The sequence below is a fragment of the Phyllobates terribilis genome, unplaced genomic scaffold (assembly GCF_046119375.1).
Source record: "Phyllobates terribilis strain yellow unplaced genomic scaffold, ASM4611937v1 Scaffold_4__5_contigs__length_816908805, whole genome shotgun sequence".
Taxonomy (NCBI): Eukaryota; Metazoa; Chordata; class Amphibia; order Anura; family Dendrobatidae; genus Phyllobates; species Phyllobates terribilis.
The window spans coordinates 414,931,986-414,953,520 of NW_027362764.1; positions in this window are offsets into that span (position 1 = coordinate 414,931,986).

Here is a 21,535-nt window from a genome sequence, read left to right on the forward strand (position 1 = left end):
GGTGAAATGCACCCTGTCACATACAGAGTTTCTCAAAGAAGCGGTGATGTTGTGTGCGACATGCTGGTGAAGCGCAGGCACACCTTTCTTTGAGAAGTAGTGCCGACTGGGCATCTGGTACTGGGGCACTGCGACAGACATAAGGTCTCGAAAATCCTCTGTGTCCACCAGGCGGAAAGGCAGCATTTCTGTAGCCAAGAACTTGCAGATGGTGAAATTCAACCTCTTAGCTTTCTCATGGCTAGGAGGAAATGGTCTTTTACTTGTCCACATCTGAGGGACCGAGGGCTGGCTATTGTGCTTAGACGGGGTTGATAAGGGTGTCCCCGGCAAACTGCCGGTCTGTGAGGAAGATGCAGGCGGACATGTTAGGTTGCCTTGATACAAAGGTGGTGCTATCGATGTCGGACAGCGCTCAACACCAGCTGGTGCTACCACCTCCAAAGAAAATGATGACCTGCCAATCACGCTGGCTGTTGCGGGTAAAGAGGTGGCAGGTCTGCGCCCCATAACAGGTGTGACTGCTGTCCCCCCAGTCACAGAGGATGAAGAGGCCGCGGATGCACAAGATATGGCAGACGGTGGTTGGCCCGGCCGGCTAGGCCACATTGTAGCACACTGAGCTTCCCACTGCAACTTATGCTTCATGTCCATGTGCCGGTTCATGCATGAAGTACTCAAACTATGTATTTTTTGGCCTCTACTTAGCTTTTGCTGACAAATGTTACAGATAACACGAGTTGGGTCATCTTTATCGATCTGAAAAAATGCCCAGGCTATGCAAGGCTTAGCACCCATGCGACCTGAAGAGCCACCACGACTTGTGGTGAGAGGCAGAGTTGTGTTTGAGGATGCAGTTGTTGACGTGCTTCCAGTACTACGTCTCTGTCCAGGAAGGCGCAACCTGACCTCGTCGTCACTAGCATCTTCCTCCACCTCCTCTGCTGACCTCATCTCTTGGCTGACTGTGGGTTGACAGTAAGTGGGATCTCCAACCTCATCATCATCACCCTGTGCGTTATCACACCCGTCGTCCTCAGAGCCAACCTGTTCCTGCCCTGACAAAAAACTAAAGTTGTCGCTCCAATCAGGTATTTGTTTCTTATCGTCTTCCTCATTGTCTCCACCAACAGGAGTTACAGTTTGGGAATGAGGGTCTACATTATGGTCAGAACCTTCTGCGTCTGGTCCTGGATCCGACTCATAAAGATTCTGGGCATCAGTGCAGATCATTTCCTCGTCTGGATTCACAGAAGCGCTGGAGTCGACCTCTGATTCCCAGGCTATAGTATGAGTAAACAGCTCTGCAGACTCAACCATCTGTTCTACCTCATACTCAGACGGGCAGCTGGAGATTTGGGAGCTGTGAGGAAGCAAGTGCGATTGGGGTGACACCTTTGAGGACTGGAGTATTTGTGATGTTGAAGTTGATGTGGAGGAGAGCCCACTTAAAGGAGCACTTGATATCCGTTGAAGCACCTGCTGTTTTTGTGCCTCATCTGGAATTTGTAGCGATTGGCGTGGCCGTAAGAAAGGGATCTTTTAACATTGTCCGCTAAAAGAAGTAGACATTTTAGTTTGGCTGGAAGATGGTCTTTCTTCTGCAGATGTTACTGTTGCTTTAACACCTACCCCACGGACACAACCTTTTTTCCCCTTCCCAACACGCCTATTCCCCTTTCCACCAGCAGCAGGCCTTTTTCCACTCATTTTGGTGGTTAACTAATTAACAACTCTGGAGTTGTTTGCACAAAAAAACAATGGATGGGAACCGAGCAGAGCTGAGTGGCCAAACTGTGGTATTAGGCCAAAACTATTGGCTGGGTTAGATGCAGAAAAAAATTATATTCAATTTGCAACCTGATGGAGGTCAGTATAGATGGACTAATAGAGAAAGTCCCACACACTGCTAGAAGGCCAAATATTTTTTCAGAGCTAGATGCAGAAAAAAATATATTCAGTTTGCAACCTGATGGAGGTCTGTATAGATGGATTAATAGAACAAGTCCCACACACAGCTAGAAGCCCAATATTTTTTCAGAGGTAGATGCAGAAAAAAATATATTCAGTTTGCAACCTGATGGAGGTCAGTATAGATGGACTAATACAACAAGTCCCACACACAGCTAGAAGCCCAATATTTTTTCAGAGGTAGATGCAGAAAAAAATATATTCAGTTTGCAACCTGATGGAGGTCTGTATAGATGGATTAATAGAACAAGTCCCACACACAGCTAGAAGCCCAATATTTTTTCAGAGGTAGATGCAGAAAAAAATATATTCAGTTTGCAACCTGATGGAGGTCAGTATAGATGGACTAATACAACAAGTCCCACACACAGCTAGAAGCCCAATATTTTTTCAGAGGTAGATGAAGAAAAAAATATATACAGTTTGCAACCTGATGGAGGTCAGTATAGATGGACTAATACAACAAGTCCCACACACAGCTAGAAGCCCAATATTTTTTCAGAGCTAGATGCAGAAAAAAATTATATTCAATTTGCAACCTGATGGAGGTCAGTATAGATGGACTAATAGAATGATGCTATGCCCAAAAGATTTTACTTCACTAGGTGCAGTAAAAAAATTGGTATTCTTTACACAGGTGGTATATCTTGCAACACAGATAGGCTACTCCACTGACTAACACACTCTGCAATAGGCCAAAAAGGATTAGCTTTGCTAGATTCAGCCAAATGCTGTGAAAAAAACTTGCACAGCACTGGCACAGACCTGCCTGGCAAAAACTGATAGGAACTGATGTAACCTAGTCCTGAAAAGGACTCCAATTACAATTAGTCTTTACTCCCACAATCTATCTATTTAAGAGCACAGACCTGCCTGATAAAAGTCGTAGGAAATGCTGTAACCTAGTCCTTAAAAGGACTGCAATCACAACTATTCCCTACTCCCAAGCTATCTGTAGATTTGTGCGAAAATTGGCTTGAAATTAACAAGGTATAGCGCACACAGCAACAGCGGTGCCGTCTAACACGCAGCTGCAGCAGTGAGAAAATGGTGGCGACGGGGAAAATGGCTTGGTCTTATAGGGCAAGGACATGTGACATACACTGCCAATGACACATGCCCTTGCTTGTGTGAAAAAAAGCACTTCGCTCCGTGTGTGCGCTGCTGATAGGCTGACAGATTGCACCTCCCCATTGTAAATGCGGGAAAGAGAAAAAAAAAATGGAGATCTTCATTGTTCCTGCAGAGATCCATCCCCTGCCCCTCCCCCCACCCCGCTGTACACTCAAACTGCGTATTAACATTAATTTTCATCATTACTGAGAAAAAATCCAGTTATGATTTTGGTGCACGAACAGTTATCGAACATAACCTCAAACAGCCGAATTTTTCTCAAATTGTTCGTGTTCGCCGAACGGCTCGAACACCGCCCAAAACAGCTCGAATTTGAGATTGGCAAACAGTTCGAGTAGAACAACGCTCATCTCTAATAATTAGTTTTGGCCAAAATGCCTACAATACACAGGTCTAGGGAAAGGAGGCAGAACATAAAGTCAGCCATATGTGCTAGACTACCAACAGCCAAGACTTCCCTGTCCTGACCAAGAGGATGACTGTCGAAGCTCTCCTCCTCCTTCTCCTGGTCCTCCTCATCAATCTCCCTCTCCTCAGGCCATCCACGCTGAACAGACCGTATTAATGTTGTGTGAGTAGTACAGTTTGTAGCTCAGGAAACCAGTTCCTGTTTCTCCTCCTCTTCTTCCTCCTCAGTATCACCCAATCCACATTGGGATGAGATGAGGCTGGGCTGTGTATCATCACCCTGTATAGTTCCTTGCTCCATCTCATCGTGCTCCACCTGCAATGCCTCTTCTTTAATTGTAAGCATTTCAGTAGACAGAGAGGCAGGATGGTGACGCTAATTATGGCGTCATCGCCGCTCACCATCTTTTTGGAGTCCTCAAAGTTTTGGAGGATGGCACAAATGTCTGACATCCTTGCCCAATCATCAGCTCTTATGTGCGGAGGCTGAACTGAATACCGACAGGAGTGTTGAAGCTGGTACTCAACAACTGCCCTCTGCTGCCTACAAATCCTTCCCAACATATGCAACGTTGAGTTCCAATGCATGGTGACATTGCATACCAGTCGGTATGCAGGAAGCTGCAAACGCTGATGAAGCACGGTTAGTGCACCGGAAGCTGTAGCTGACTTTCTGAAATGGTCACACATGTGGCATACTTTAACAAGCAGCTCAGGCAGATCCAGGTAGGTTTTGAGAAACAGCTGAACCACTAGGTTGAACATATGGGCCAGGCACGGTACATGTGCAATGTTGCCAAGCCTCAGAGCTGCCACCAGGTTCCGGCCATTGTCACACATGACCATACCTGGCTGTAGGTTCAGCAGTGACAGCCACAGATCTGCCTGCTCTGTTACAGCTTTCAACAACTCTGCAGCGGTGTGTGGTTTGTCACCTAAGCACCTATTAGCTTCAGCAGAGCCTGTTGCCGCTTGGCCAAGGCAGTGCTCCAGTGCTTTCAGCTTCCGACTGATGTGGTAATTTTGGAGATGGAGGCTGAAAAACAGGAGGAGGAGGTGCAGAAGCTGTAGAATGTGGTGAAAACCCTTATTAACCCATGGCTCGCAATCCTCGGTGTCGGGAGGACGTGTTCCGTCCAAGGATACGACTGGGTTCTGGCTTCTACAATATTAACTCAGTGTGCCGTCAGTGAGATGTACCGTCCCTGGCCACAAGCACTTGTCCATGTGTCCGTGGTTAGATGGACCTTTCCAGTAACTGCGCTGGTGAGGGCACAGCTGATGTTCTGGGACTCGTGATTGTGTAAGGCGGGGACGGCCCACCGGGAGAAATAGTGGTGGCTGGAGACAGAGCACCGAGGGTTGGCCGCCACCATGAGGTTGTGGAAAGCTTCTGTCTCCACAAGCCTAATAGGCAACATTTCCAGTGCAAGTAGTCGAGAAATGTGGTAGTTTAATATTGTTGACTGTGGGTGGTTGGCTGCGTATTTGCGCTTGTGTTCAAAGGACTGGGGTAGGGGCAACTGAACTCTGCGCTGGGACAAGGACGTGGACGTGGTTGCTGATGGTGTTATTTGCAAGTGTGCAACGATAGGTGCAGGATTGGAGGCATCTTCGCCTACACCATGGACAGGGGATTTGCGTACCCACACAACAGCAGAACAGGCAGTGGCATCACCCGCAAACACTATTTCTGGACCATGTCGGGTGCTTTGCTTTCATGTGCCTGAGCATGCTGGTGGTGGTCAGGCTGATAGTTTTGCTGCCCCTGCTGATGCTGACATGGCAGTTGTTGCAAATTGCCTTTTTGGGGCTAACTGGACAGTCATTAAAAAAGAGCCGGACTCTGGAAGACCTAACAGTTGGACTGGCAACTAGTGTTGAGCCACCCCCGTAGTGTTCGAGTTCGGTTCGGTTCGTCGAACACCCGTGTGTTCGCCGAACTGTTCGTCGAACTGTTCGTCGAACACCTTCGAACACCGTTAAAACCAATGGCAGGCAAACAAAAACACATAGAAACACATAGAAAACACCTTCAAAGGTGTCCAAAAGCTGACAAACTGCTCAGAAGACATAACTAACACATGGAAAAGTGACAAGTACATATAGTCATGCGAAAATAAAAGAGGTGGAGGAGTAAAAGGAGGGGGAGACACAGATATAGGCATGTCATGCCCTTCTAAAATCCAAAAAGTGAGAAGCCGACACGGCCAGTCCGCTCCTGCCCGTGCCACCTCCGTGTCGCCGGGTTTGTGCCAGAGCCGCGGTGAACCCTGACGGCCAGCCCCCCTCTCCCAATACTGGTGCCTGTCCGCTGGTGGGTCGAGCGAGCCCCCCTGTGGTGGAGGCAGCTCTAAGCTTTTTAATTTAAATTGTCTCTCTAATTTGAATGAATACACTTTAAATCCATTTACAAGGATCTATTGGAGGGCAAGTCTCATGCCAGCAGCCGCGGTAATTCCAGCTCCAGTAGCGTCCACTAAAGCTGCTGCAGTTAAAAAGCTTTTATAAGGATCGAGCTCGGCTGTCCACCGCAAGGCATCCTACTGCCAGTCCCAGCCCCTATGCCTTGGGGTGCCTCCTGATGCTCTTCACTAAGTATCCCATGGTCCCGAAGCATTTCCTTTGAAAAAATTAAGTGTCTAAACTACAGGTGGTGCAGCTTGCTTAACAGCCGGGATAATCCGCTTACTAGCAGACACTGCTACTAGGCACAAAGTATTTCCTGGGCTAGATGCAGTTAAAAATTTGTAATTAGATACTCTCGTTGGATGCTGAGAAAGCATTCCATAGAGTCTCCTGGCACGCCATATATGATTCTCTTAAAAAGCTTGGGGTAGGGGTCTAGGGGACCCTTTTATAGCCAAAATCACGGCCCTGTATCGCAATACGTCACCTAGGCTGAAGATAAATGGAACTGTAGCACCCTGAGGGCTCGGTTGCTAAAGACGTATTGCACCTCACCCAGAGCTGTGATATCTCACTCTCAGGTAAGGATGGAGTGTGGATCAGGACCCGACACCTGCATGCATTACACCACATTGCCGTGGGGCAGGGCGACCAATATGCCCCTGAGATGGGCACGACAGTCCCTGTCCCTGGCTGGAGTGGGGGGAGGGAACACTGAGGAAGGGGAACCCTGTAGTGCAGGAGCAGGGAGGAAGCAGTTCCTGGGTGCATTGAGAAGGGAGTATAAAAGGTGGGCACCATCTTAGTTCAGTGCAGAGAAGTCTGAGCAGAAGTGGCAGGGAGCAGGGGCTCTGCATGAGCTCTGCTCCGGAGGCGGGCCTAGTAACAGAGGCCCAGGCCTGGAAGAGGGAGAAGGAAGGAAGAGGAGCGGAGAAGGCTCCAGGAACGAGGAATGAAGGGATCCCAGGGGTGCGGATGGGCGAGTCGCCACCGCACGCCCGAATCCACCTGCGTGGAGGGGTCAGGCCAAAGGGGGAGACCGGTCCCCGAACTAGTGGAGGCAGGAAACGACCCTCAGCTAGAAACCGGAGGCTCTGACATTTTATGTGGCGCAGCCCCTCGCTACACCCGCTAGGAAGGCACCACATAGGGTCAGGGAAACTGGCGCCAAGTTTACCAAGAGGAGGCCCGAGGCAGCCGGACAGAAGTGTTGGTAAGAAAGGCCAGACAAAGGACACACAAAGGGGGTCCTGTGAAGTGCTCCAAAGTTATCTGGGAGTTGTCTGAGCCCCTCACCTGGTGAGCACAGTACGACGTGGGCAGCCGTTACCTGCAGACGTGGTCTGGATAATAATAACTGTGAGTAAAGGCCCTGAACTGCATCACTGACTCCGTGTCGTTACTGCTGCTGCCCTGCACCATCACCCCCATCCTCCGCATACACTGCCCTGAGGCTATACTCCTCCCGTGGGGAGTTATGCTACGCTCTGCTGCACCCACAACACCAGCCTCAGTGGTCTGCCCTGTAGCGGCGGTTCACTCTGACCGCAATCCACGGGTGGCGTAGTCGGACATTTAAACATGAAAACCACATAAATAGTTCCGCCACTGGTTTGACCGCCCTGAGCCACGGAACTGGGTCGCCGCCACGAAGACTACAACCACCAGCATCCACCAAAAAGGGTCCGGCTCCGGGTGTCCCAAGGCCCAGGGGGTGCGTCAGAACATTTTCATCACCTTTCACAATCACCAATGGGACAAGGCAGTGATGTCCTCTGTCCCCTCTCTTATACATCCTAGTGACGGAGCACCTGCTCTCATCAATTCGCCATAACCCCAATATTAGGTGGATTGAGGTGGGAGGCACCGAGTACAAGTGCTCTCTATTTGCTGATGATGTCCTAGTATATATCACTCAATCACATATATCCATCCATGCTGTTATGGCTGAAATAGATCACTTTGTTACATGGTAAAATTTTAAAATCAATGCAGCGAAGTCTGAGGCCCTCGATGTCTCCCTCCCCAAATCCATATAGGATTCCATCCAGTCCAACTTTCCCTTTGCCTGGCCCTCACAGGGTATCAAATACTTGGGAATTCCTATTCATAGAGACCTCTCCCATCTATGTTATCTTAATTTTGGGCCCTTTATTAAACAACTCCATACAGACCACGGTTGGCAAGTTAGAACTGTAAGATTCACTACGTGAACCACTGGTGTTTTGTGGAAAAGCACATGTACACTGCGTTCCAAATTATTATACAAAAAGTGTTTAGGAGTGATAAGGGAAGAATTTGTTTGTTTGTCAGTTAAACTCATTGATGGTGATGTGTGTCAGGGCTCTTTATATCACTGTAAGCAATTGCAGACACCTGTGCTAATTAGTTTGGCAGGTGTGTCCAATGAAAGGCAAGACTACTTAAGAAGGCTCTCTCACATTATTAAGCAGCCTACATTTTCTGCCAAAATGGGAAAGAAAAAGGATGTGTCGGCTGCTGAGAAGCAACAAATTGTGGAGTGTTTAGGTCAAGGCATGACTACAATCAACATTGTGCGATGATCAGGATGAAGTGTCTTGGCAATCAAGAAGTATGTAGCTGAGTCACAGTACACACGTGTGCGTGCTGATAAGGGCAAATTGAGGACTCTTTCCTACAGGCAATTACGTCAGGTTGAAAGAGCAGCGGCAAAAAAGCCTTGTCATAGCAGCAGACAAGTTTTTGAAGCTGCTTGTGCCTCCAACGTCCCCCGAACAACAAGATGCAGGGTCCTTCAGAGGTTTGCAGCTGTGCATGCGCCATCCTGTCGACCTCCTCTATCCACTTCACACAAGCAGAAACGGCTCCAGTGGGCCAAACATTACATGAAGACTGATTTCAAAACTGTTTTGTTCACGGATGAGTGCCGTGCAGCGCTCGATGGTCCAGATGGATGGAGTGGAGGATGGCTGGTTGATGGACACCCCACGCAAACACGGCTACAGCGCCAACAAGGAGGAGGTGGAGTAATGTTTTGGGCTGGAATCATGGGGAGAGAGATTGTCGGCCCCTTTAGGATCCCTGAAGGCGCTAAAGATGAACTCCATAATGTATGTGGATTTTCTCAAACAGCACTTCCTGCCATGGTTCAAGAAGAAGAACCGTGTATTTCACAGCAAGATCATTTTTCTGCATGATAATGCACCATCTCATGCTGCACATAAAACATCTGCATCTCTGGCTGATATGGGCATAAAAGGGGACAAACTTATGGTGTGACCCCCATGCTCCCCTGACCTCTACCCCATTCAGAACCTTTGGAGCATCATTAAAAGGAGTGTCTATGATGGCGGGAGGCAGTTCACATCTAAGCAACAGCTCTGGGAGGGTATTCTGTCCTCATGCAAAACAATTGAAGCAGAAACCATCCAAAACCTGACAAATTCAATGGACGAGAGAGTTCAGAAACTCCTTTCGAACAAGGGGTCCTATGTGAAAATGTAACATCACCTAGAATAAAGTTTTGAGTTGAAAACTGTTTGATTTCAGTTTCTAACAACCTGCTAATGCTTATAATTTCAAAAATGACCATTTTTTTGGTCTTTATTAAAATGAAAAGGTTGATCGAAAAGTTTGGGGGATCTAAGAGTGTGGCAACCCAGTAGTCATGATTACTTCGAATTCTGACAATATGAGGGTCATGCTGCAGGTAGTGCAGCAAGAAGGCACTTATGTGCCTTGCGCATCTCGGAGCCCCAAAATTATTTTCCGGGCTAGATGCAGCTAAAAATTATTTTTAATTTTAAATCTGGTGAAGCTTTAGTATAGATGGCCTAATAGGATCAGTGCTGCACACTGCTACAAAGCCCAAATTATTTTCCAGTCAAGATACAGATAAACATGATTAGTAATTTGAAAGCTTAAAACGGTTGGTAGGGTGATTTTAACCAATCATCAAGTTTTTACTCTCCCCAGGATGACACAGGGGTAGAAAAGTCGTTTCGGATCCATGATTTGTTCATCTTTATGAACGTGAGTCTGTCTACATTATCAGTGGAGAGCCGCGTGCGCTTATCTGTCAGCACACCACCAGCAGCGCTGAACACACGTTCAGACAGAACGCTGGCTGCGGGGCATGACAAGATCTCCAAGGCGTAAGTGGCTAGCTCCGGCCATTTATCCAGATTGGAAGCCCAAAAAGAGCAAGGGTCCAGTGACACAGTCGTGGCTTCAATGTTTACTTGGAGATACTCCTGTACCATCGTCTCTAGGCGTTGACTATGTGTCAGACTTCTTGTCTCCTGTGGCCTTGCAAAGGATGGGCTAAAAAAGTGGTGAAATGATTCCGCAAAATTGATGTTACCAGCAGATACTGTGGTTCTGTCACGGTTTGAGTGCTGAACACTTGACGGTCCCACGGTTGGCAAGTTGGAACTGTGAGATTCACTACGTGCACCACTGGTATTTTGTGGAAAAGCACATGTAAGATTCTGCAACAGTCTCTGCTGATACTCCTGCATGCGTGCATCCCTTTCTATGGCAGGAATAATTTCTGCAAATTTACTTTTGTACCGGGGATCTAACAGTGTGGCAACCCAGTAGTCAGGATTATTTCTAATTCTCACAATTCGAGGGTCATGTTGCAGGTAGTGCAGCAAGAAGGCACTCATGTGTGTTGCGCATCCAGGAGCACCAAGTCCCTGTTGTGTTGGTGGCGAGGTAACAATCATGCTTCCTTCCTCTGTCCTCTCCCCCCAACCTTGCACAACAGAAATGTGATCAAGGTCTCCCTCATCTGATGAGTCTTCCATCAGTTCGTCCTCCACTTCTTCCTGGGCTCCTGCACCTTCCTCACTAGTTTGGCTGCTACCATGCGCCCTGGTAAAACCATCTCCCCCACCCTCACATGCCTGCCGCCTTGGTGCTGCCGACCGTCTGGACCTTGCAGATGTTAGCCCTTCCGCATACAACTCCTCCTCCTCTACTTCCTCCACCTCCTCTTGTGCCACCACCTGACTCTGAATTCTGTTTAACATGTGCTCCAGCATGTAAATCACCGGAATAGTCATGCTGATAATGGCATCGTCAGCACTAAACATCTTCGTCGCCATTTCAAAACTGTGCAGAAGGGTGCATAGGTCCCTGATCTGAGACCACTCCTCCAGCGTGATTTGCCCCACCTCTGAATCTCGTTGGCCCAGGCTATACGTCAGAACGTATTGCACCAGGGCTTGTCGGTGCTGCCACAGTCGCTGCAACATGTGCAGAGTTGAATTCCACCGGGTAGGCACATCGCATTTTAGCCGGTGAAGTGGCAGGCCCAACGACTTCTGTAGAGATGTAAGTCGCTGAGCTGCGGGATGCGAACGGCGGAAGTGAGCACACAGCGACCGTGCCCTCTGCAGAAGGCCATCTAGTCTGGGATAGTGGGCTAAAAATTGCTGGACAACCAGGTTCAACACGTGAGCCATACAAGGCACGTGTGTGACATTGCCCCGGCGAAGGGCCGCACCCAGGTTTGCAGCATTGTCGCACACGGCCTTCCCTGGTTTCAGGTCCAGTGGAGACAACCATTCATGAAATTGGTTCTCCAGAGCTGACCACAACTCCTCAGCTGTGTGACTCACATTTCCCAGACATTTCAATGTAAAAACCGCCTGATGACGTTGAGCCCTACTGCCAGCATAGTAAGGAGGTGTGCAGGATCCCTTCTGCACAGTTAGAAAGCTTGTGGCATGACCAGACAGGCTTTGGGTGCAGGTGGAAGACCGAGAGGAGGTTGAGGAGGCAGAAGCAGTGGAGGAAAAATGACATAAAGAGGATTGACGCACAACTCGTGGGGACGGCAAGACTTGGACAGCAGCCCCTTGTCCTGCTGTCACCATAGTTACCCAGTGCCCAGTCAGCGACATGTAACGCCCCTGTCCATGCCTACTCGTCCAAGTGTCTGTGGTGAAATGCACCCTGTCACACACAGAGTTTCTCAAAGAAGCGGTGATGTTGTGTGCGACATGCTGGTGGAGCGCAGGCACACCTTTCTTTGAGAAGTAGTGCCGACTGGGCATCTGGTACTGGGGCACTGCGACGGACATAAGGTCTCGAAAATCCTCTGTGTCCACCAGGCGGAAAGGCAGCATTTCTGTAGCCAAGAGCTTGCAGATGGTGAAATTCAACCTCTTAGCTTTCTCATGGCTAGGAGGAAATGGTCTTTTACTTGTCCACATCTGAGGGACCGAGGGCTGGCTATTGTGCTTAGACGGGGTTGATAAGGGTGTCCCCGGCAAACTGCCGGTCTGTGAGGAAGATGCAGGCGGACATGTTAGGTTGCCTTGATCCAAAGGTGGTGCTATCGATGTCGGACAGCGCTCAAGACCAGCTGGTGTTACCACCTCCAAAGAAAATGATGACCTGCCAATCACGCTGGCTGTTGCGGGTAAAGAGGTGGCAGGTCTGCGCCCCAAAACAGGTGTGACTGCTGTCCGCCCAGTCACAGAGGATGAAGAGGCCGCGGATGCACAAGATATGGCAGACGGTGGTTGGCCCGGCCGGCTAGACCGCATTGTAGCACACTGAGCTTCCCACTGCAACTTATGCTTCATGTCCATGTGCCGGTTCATGCATGAAGTACTCAAACTATGTATTTTTTGGCCTCTACTTAGCTTTTGCTGACAAATGTTACAGATAACACGAGTTGGGTCATCTTTATCGATCTGAAAAAATGCCCAGGCTATGCAAGGCTTAGCACCCATGCGACCTGAAGAGCCACCACGACTTGTGGTGAGAGGCAGAGTTGTGTTTGAGGATGCAGTTGTTGACGTGCTTCCAGTACTACGTCTCTGTCCAGGAAGGCGCAACCTGACCTCGTCGTCACTAGCATCTTCCTCCACCTCCTCTGCTGACCTCATCTCTTGGCTGACTGTGGGTTGACAGTAAGTGGGATCTCTGACCTCATCATCATCACCCTGTGCGTTATCACACCCGTCGTCCTCAGAGCCAACCTGTTCCTGCCCTGACAAAAAACTAAAGTTGTCGCTCCAATCAGGTATTTGAGTCTTATCATCGTCTTCCTCATTGTCTCCACCAACAGGAGTTACAGTTTGGGAATGAGGGTCTACATTATGGTCAGAACCTTCTGCGTCTGGTCCTGGATCCGACTCATAAAGATTCTGGGCATCAGTGCAGATCATTTCCTCGTCTGGATTCACAGAAGCGCTGGAGTCGACCTCTGATTCCCAGGCTATAGTATGAGTAAACAACTCTGCAGACTCAACCATCTGTTCTACCTCATACTCAGACGGGCAGCTGGAGATTTGGGAGCTGTGAGGAAGCAAGTGCGATTTGGGTGACACCTTTGAGGACTGGAGTATTTGTGATGTTGAAGTTGATGTGGAGGAGAGCCCACTTAAAGGAGCACTTGATATCCGTTGAAGCACCTGCTGTTTTTGTGCCTCATCTGGAATTTGTAGCGATTGGCGTGGCCGTAAGAAAGGGATCTTATCACATTGTCCGCTAAAAGAAGTAGACAGTTTAGTTTGGCTGGAAGATGGTCTTTCTTCTGCACCTACCCCACGGACACAACCTTTTTTCCCCTTCCCAACACGCCTATTCCCCTTTCCACCAGCAGCAGGCCTTTTTCCACTCATTTTGGTGGTTAACTAATTCACAACTCTGGAGTTGTTTGCACAAAAAAACAATGGATGGTAACCGAGCAGAGCTGAGTGGCCAAACTGTGGTATTAGGCCAAAACTATTGGCTGGGTTAGATGCAGAAAAAAATTATTTTTAATTTGCAACCTGATGGAGGTCAGTATAGATGGACTAATAGACCAAGTCCCACACACCGCTAGAAGCCCAAATATTTTTTCAGAGCTAGATGCAGAAAATTTTTTTATTCAATTTGCAACCTGATGGAGGTCAGTATAGATGGACTAATAGACCAAGTCCCACACACTGCTAGAAGCCCAAATATTTTTTCAGAGCTAGATGCAGAAAAAAATTATTTTTAATTTGCAACCTGATGGAGGTCAGTATAGATGGACTAATAGACCAAGTCCCACACACCGCTAGAAGCCCAAATATTTTTTCAGAGCTAGATGCAGAAAAAAATTATATTCAATTTGCAACCTGCTGGAGGTCAGTATAGAAGGACTAATAGAACAAGTCCCACACACTGCTAGAAGCCCAAATATTTTTTCAGAGCTAAATGAAGAAAAAAATTATTTTTAATTTGCAACCTGATGGAGGTCAGTATAGATGGACTAATAGACCAAGTCCCGCACACCGCTAGAAGCCCAAATATTTTTTCAGAGCTAGATGCAGAAAATTTTTTTATTCAATTTGCAACCTGATGGAGGTCAGTATAGATGGACTAATAGACCAAGTCCCACACACTGCTAGAAGCCCAAATATTTTTTCAGAGCTAGATGCAGAAAAAAATTATTTTTAATTTGCAACCTGATGGAGGTCAGTATAGATGGACTAATAGACCAAGTCCCACACACTGCTAGAAGCCCAAATATTTTTTCAGAGCTAGATGCAGAAAAAAATTATTTTTAATTTGCAACCTGATGGAGGTCAGTATAGATGGACTAATAGAACAAGTCCCCCACGCTGCTAGAAGCCCAAATATTTTTTCAGAGATAAATGAAGAAAAAAATTATTTTTAATTTGCAACCTGATGGAGGTCAGTATAGATGGACTAATAGACCAAGTCCCACACACTGCTAGAAGCCCAAATATTTTTTCAGAGCTAGATGCAGAAAAAAATTATTTTTAATTTGCAACCTGATGGAGGTCAGTATAGATGGACTAATAGACCAAGTCCCACACACCGCTAGAAGCCCAAATATTTTTTCAGAGCTAGATGCAGAAAAAAATTATATTCAATTTGCAACCTGCTGGAGGTCAGTATAGAAGGACTAATAGAACAAGTCCCACACACTGCTAGAAGCCCAAATATTTTTTCAGAGCTAAATGAAGAAAAAAATTATTTTTAATTTGCAACCTGATGGAGGTCAGTATAGATGGACTAATAGACCAAGTCCCACACACTGCTAGAAGCCCAAATATTTTTTCAGAGCTAGATGCAGAAAAAAATTATATTCAGTTTGCAACCTGATGGAGGTCAGTATAGATGGACTAATAGAATGATGCTATGCCCAAAAGATTTTACTTCACTAGGTGCAGTAAAAAAATTGGTATTCTATACACAGGTGGTATATCTTGCAACACAGATAGGCTACTCCACTGACTAACACACTCTGCAATAGGCCAAAAAGGATTAGCTTTGCTAGATTCAGCCAAATGCTGTGAAAAAAACTTGCACAGCACTGGCACAGACCTGCCTGGCAAAAACTGATAGGAACTGATGTAACCTAGTCCTGAAAAGGACTCCAATTACAATTAGTCTTTACTCCCACAATCTATCTATTTAAGAGCACAGACCTGCCTGATAAAAGTCGTAGGAAATGCTGTAACCTAGTCCTTAAAAGGACTGCAATCACAACTATTCCCTACTCCCAAGCTATCTGTATATTTGTGCGAAAATTGGCTTGAAATTAACAAGGTATAGCACACACAGCAACAGCGGTGCCGTCTAACACGCAGCTGCAGCAGTGAGAAAATGGTGGCGACGGGGAAAATGGCTTGGTCTTATAGGGCAAGGACATGTGACATACACTGCCAATCACACATGCCCTTGCTTGTGTGAAAAAAAGCACTTCGCTCCGTGTGTGCGCTGCTGATAGGCTGACAGATTGCACCTCCCCACTGCAAATGCGGGAAAGAGAAAAAAAAATGGAGATCTTCATTGTTCCTGCAGAGATCCATCCCCTGCCCCTCCCCCCGCCCCGCTGTACACTCAAACTGCGTATTAACATTAATTTTCATCATTACTGAGAAAAAATCCAGTTATGATTTTGGTGCACGAACAGTTATCGAACATAACCTCGAACAGCCGAATTTTTCTCAAATTGTTCGTGTTCGCCGACCGGCTCGAACACCGCCCAAAACAGCTCGAATTTGAGATTGGCGAACAGTTCGAGTAGAACAACGCTCATCTCTACTGGCAACTTCCTTTGTGTTGTTATTCTGGGGAAGAGTTGCCTGCCTTGCGTCTGTGTCCACCCCACTGCTTGTTCCTGCCTGTTGTGGTGCTGCGGCTTCCTCCCCCTCTGTGCTGCTGTCCTTGCTTTGCATGTCACCTTCCCAGGTTGGGTTAGTGACTTCATCATCCAACACCTCGTCTTCTACGTAAGAACCCTGGGCCTCCTCCTGACTTGTTGGCAATTGTGTCTCATCATCATCCACCTCTTGCAACAGTAATTGCACTTTCCCACCACCACCTTCATGTGACCATTGCTGCTGAAGTATTTGGGCATTGCTACATGCGATCTCCTCTTGTGGTGTTCCGAGGCCCCCTAGAAAGTGGAACAGGAAGGTAGGGCGCTTGTTTTGCTCGCTCAGCAGGCACAATTTCATCTTGCACATGGCCTTGGCCTCTGTGTTTACCATCACCATCACTTCCACATCCCTTGCCACGTGCCTTGACAGTTTTAAATGGAGTATAATATTTGTCACGTTGCTTGACCGGTAGACTTTGATGAGCATATAGTCCCGGGTCTTATATAGACCCGATAACGCTATGCGGCCAGCCAATCACTGTAATGCCACAACCAACATGGCTGTGGCATTACTGTGACTGGCAGGCAATCCCCACATGTTAATTCGCTGTCAGCACCAAACATGTGGGGCGGGGACTTGAGCTCCCGCACCTAGGATCCCGAGCACTGAGATGCTCGGGCAAGTGCCAAATAGTGGCGAACATGCTCGTTCATCACTAGTGCTGATATTGTTCTCCATACAGGGGTTCACATGATAAATTCTAAATTTATTTTCTTACTACTGTGCTACATAAAGCAGGTCACATTTTAGCTTTATATTCTTTGGTGATGATATTATTCTCCATAAAGGGGTTCACATGATAAAATCTAAATTTGTTGTCTTGCTACCGTGATACATAAAGCAGGCCACATCTCAGCTTCTAAGTCTTTTGTGCTGAGATTCTGCTGTATCCAGGGCTCATCCACAGTAAAAAAATATGTTTTTTCTATAACTACCATGCTGCAGAAACTAGGCCATGTTTCAGCTTTTAATTCTTTGATGGTGATATTAAGCTCCAGTCAGGTGTCGACATTATAAAATGTTAATTTGTTGTTTTACTACCGTGCTACAGAAACCATGCCACGTTTCAGCTTTTAATTCTTTGGTGGTGAGATTCTGCTTCATCCAGTTCACATTGCTAAATCTCAATATTTGATGTTACTATCATGCTACAGAAACCATGCCACATTTCAGCTTTTAATTCTTTGGTGCTGTTATTCTGCTCTTATAGTGGTTCACGTGATAAAATCTAAATTTGTTCTGATACTACTGTGCTACAGAAACTAGGCCACATCTGAGCTTGTAATTGTTTTGGCGCTGAGATTCTGCCTTATCTAGGGTTCCACAGTAAAAAAAAATAATTTTTTTTCTGTTTCTAACATGCTACATAAACAAGGCCACATCTGAGCTTGTAATTGTTTAGCGCTGAGATTCTGCTGTATCCAGGCCTCATCCACGGGTTCCAACAAGTGTAGAACCTGCATTAACCCTCGCTCCATCATACCAATGCACGACCAGCTCTACCATCACCTACTGTATCCTTGTCCATCCCTTGTAGATTATGAGCCCTCGTGAGCAGGCACCTCTCTCTTTCTGTACCAGTCAGTGACTCTTTTGTCCAAGATTATTGTACTTGTTGTTTGTTATGTATGCCCCTTTTCACATTTTCCTGGCGTCTGCCCCTAATTTGAGCTGTTTTGGCAGCTTTTGGGCCCCTTTGAAGGTGTTGTGTATGCATTTGGTTTTGCCTCCTATTGAATCCAATGGGATTCAGATATGTTCAACGAACTGTTAGACGAATTGTTCGGCTAACTTCGGGAAGGTCGCCGATCAGAAACAAATTGAACCTTTAAAGGTTTGCTCATCTCTAGTCGTGTGTGATAATGGGCGCAACCTGGTGAAGGCTGTAAAGCTTGGCAAGCTCACATACATACCATGCTTGGTACATGTGCTCAACTTGGTACTTCAGCGGTTTGCCAGAGATTTGCCAGAGCTTATGGTCAAGGTATGCCACGTCTGCGCTCATTTTCTCAAGTCGGCTATAGCTGCTACCACTCTTTCCATTCTGCAGCAGCGCATGCAAGTGACAGCTCACCGACTGGTGTGCAACATGTCCATGAGCTGGAACACCACACTGCATATGCAGGCAAGGCTTTGTGAGCAGCAGAGTCCAGTTGTGGAATACCAGCTCCAACATGCCTGTCGGCATTCTGGTCAACCTCCACACATAAGACCTGAAGAGTGGGCATGGATGTCTGACATTTGTGCGGTTCTCCAAAACTTTTAGGCCTCCACAAAGATGGTGATGCCATCATCAGCACAACTATCCTGCTTTTGTGCCTTGCTAAACAGTCACTGCTGTCAGTTAAACATGAAGTTTTGCATGCGGACTAGGTGGAGATGGAGAAAGACATGAGATAGGGAGATACTACCCAGTCTAGCCTCATCTCATCTACTCAGCATGCATTGGGTAACAATGAGGTAACAATGAGGTGGTGGAGGCTGAAGAAGAGGAATAGGAGCTGCAAAAGAGGCTAGTACCCACACAAGCTTTGTCCTGTCTCTCTTACATGGATGGGCTGAGAAGGGGAATGAGGAGAAAGAAATGGAGGATGAGGATGGGGAGATGGAGAGTAGTCATCATTAGAGTTGAGTGGTGTTCGACTCGAACTATTCGCCAATCTCAAATTTGAGCTGTTTTGGGCGGTGTTTGAGCCGTTCGACGAACCCGAATGATTTGCAAAAAATCCCGCTGTTCGAGGTTATGTTCGATAACTCTTCGTGCACCAAAATTGTAACTGGATTTTTTCACAGTAATAATGTTAATCAATGTTAATACACATTTTCAATGTACAGCGGGCGGGGGGAGGGGCAGGGGATGGATCTCTGCAGAAATAATGCCGATCTCCATTTTTTTTTCTTTCCCACATTTACAGGGGGCGTTGCAATCTGTCAGCCTATCAGCAGCGCAGACACGCAGCAAAGTGTTTTTTTTTCACACAAGCAAGGGCATGTGTCATTGGCTGTGTATGTCACATATCCTTGCCCTATAAGACCCAGCCATTTTCCCCGTCGCTACCATTTTCTCACTGCTGCAGCTGAGTGTTAGACGGCACCGCTGCTGCTGTTAGCGCTATATTGTGTAACTGTGAATTGCAAGTGAATTTTCTCTTAAATAGACAGAAAGGTTTAGGGAGTAGGGACTAGTTTGTAATTGCAGCCCTTTAGAGGGCTAGGTTACAGCAGTTCCTAGCACTTTTTGCCAGGCAGGTCAAGTGTTTTTCACAGCATTTGGCTAAATCTAACTAAGCCCATCCTTTTGGGCCTCTAGCAGTGTGTGTTAGTCAGTGGAGTAGCCTGTGTTGCAAGCTACACCACCTGTGTATCTAATACCATTTTTTTACTGTACCTAGCCAAGTAAAACCTTTTGGGCATAGTAGCAGTGTCTGTTACTCATTGTAGTAGCCCATCTGTACCAAGCTCCACCACTTTTGAATTTAATAACATTTTTTTACTGCATCTAGCCCAGTAAATAATTTTGGGCCTGTAGCAGTGTCTGTTACTCATTGTAGTAGCCCATCTGTACCAAGCTACACCACCTTTGAATTTAATAACAATTTTTTACTGCATCTAGCCCAGTAAATAATTTTGGACATAGTAGCAGTGTCTGTTACTCATTGTAGTCGCCCATCTGTACCAAGCTACACCACTTTTGAATTTAATAACAATTTTTTACTGCATCTAGCCCAGTAAATAATTTTGGGCATAGTAGCTGTATCTGTTACTCACTGTAGTAGCCCATCTGTACCAAGCTACACCACTTTTGAATTTAATAACAATTTTTTACTGCATCTAGCCCAGTAAATAATTTTGGGCCTGTATCAGTGTCTGTTACTCATTGTAGTAGCCCATCTGTACTAAGCTACACCACATTTGTATTTAATAACAATTTTCACTGCATCTAGCCAAGTAAAACCTTTTGGGCCTGTAGCAGTGTCTGTTACTCACTGGAGTAGCCCATCTGTACGGATATGCAGCGATACTAAATAACCAATGGTGCACAAGCTTATGGCCTCCGTATTGGGCAGAACAAGTGCTGACAAAAAAACAGACACTCCTGGAACTCTTTCCAATAGTGGTAGCAATAGAAATATGGGGCGCGCGCCTGGCTAACAAAAATATACGCTTCATAACAAAAAACAACAGCCTAGCGCACTGCATTAATAAGATGGCATCATTGTCTCTCCCAGTGCTAGGCCTACTACGCCGGCTAGCATTCCTGTGCCTAAAACATAATGTATGCGTCCGCGCTAGCCACGATGCTGAGGGGTCTAATGCTGCTGGTAATGCTTTATCACAATTCAGTTGGCAGATTTTCACAGAGCTCCTCCCCAACGCCCACCCATTGGGCAACAGTTGCCCACCCTCTCTATGGGATCTAGTGGCGAATAGTTGATGCCATTAATCAGAGCGTCAGTTGCCCCGTTGTCGTGGCAAGCATACGGTAAGGCATGGGAAGAGTGGACACGACTAGTAGCAGGCAGACGGGTTGACCAATGTGAACAAGCCAGATCACAAGTCACCATAGAATTTCTCCACCAGCTAATGATGAGGGGCATATCAGGGGCATCAGCGCAGTGGTGTCTGACCGGAGTAGCATTTCACTTCCAACTACTGAATTGGGGAGATGTCGCCGATCAGAAACAAATTGAACCTTTAAAGGTTTGCTCATCTCTAGTTGTGCGTGATAATGGGCGCAATCTGGTGGAGGCTGTAAAGCTTGGCAAGCTCACATACATACCATGCTTGGCACATGTGCTCAACTTGGTACTTCAGCGGTTTGCCAGAGATTTGCCAGAGCTTATGGTCAAGGTATGCCACGTCTGCGCTCATTTTCACAAGTCGGCTGTAGCTGCTACCACTCTTTCCGTTCTGCAGCAGCGCATGCAAGTGCCAGCTCACCGACTGGTGTGCAACATGTCCATGAGCTGGAACGCCACACTGCATATGCAGGCAAGGCTTTGTGAGCAGCAGAGTCCAGTTGTGGAATACCAGCTCCAACATGCCTGTTGGCATTCTGGTCAACCTCCACACATAAGACCTGAAGAGTGGGCGTGGATGTCTGACATTTGTGCGGTTCTCCAAAACTTTTAGGCCTCCACAAAGATGGTTGTAGCGTCGGCGTCCCTGCTTCCTGCTAGGCAGGGATGCTGTTCCCCTCACCTCTCCGCTCTGTGCCCGGCGTCTACCTCCCGCTCTGCTGGCAGCGCGCGCTGCTTCCCGGCCACGGTGCTTAGGGCGCGCGCGCACGCGCTTCCCCTCTGTTAAAGGGCCACGCGCGCCGTCCTAAGGAGTCCCCGGCCAATGACCGGAGGACTTCACCATATATAAGGCACCTCCTCCAGAATGGAGGTGCCCGAGCAATGTTGTTGCAAAGCCTTCACTCTGCTTCAGCCCTCAGGTCCCGTTAT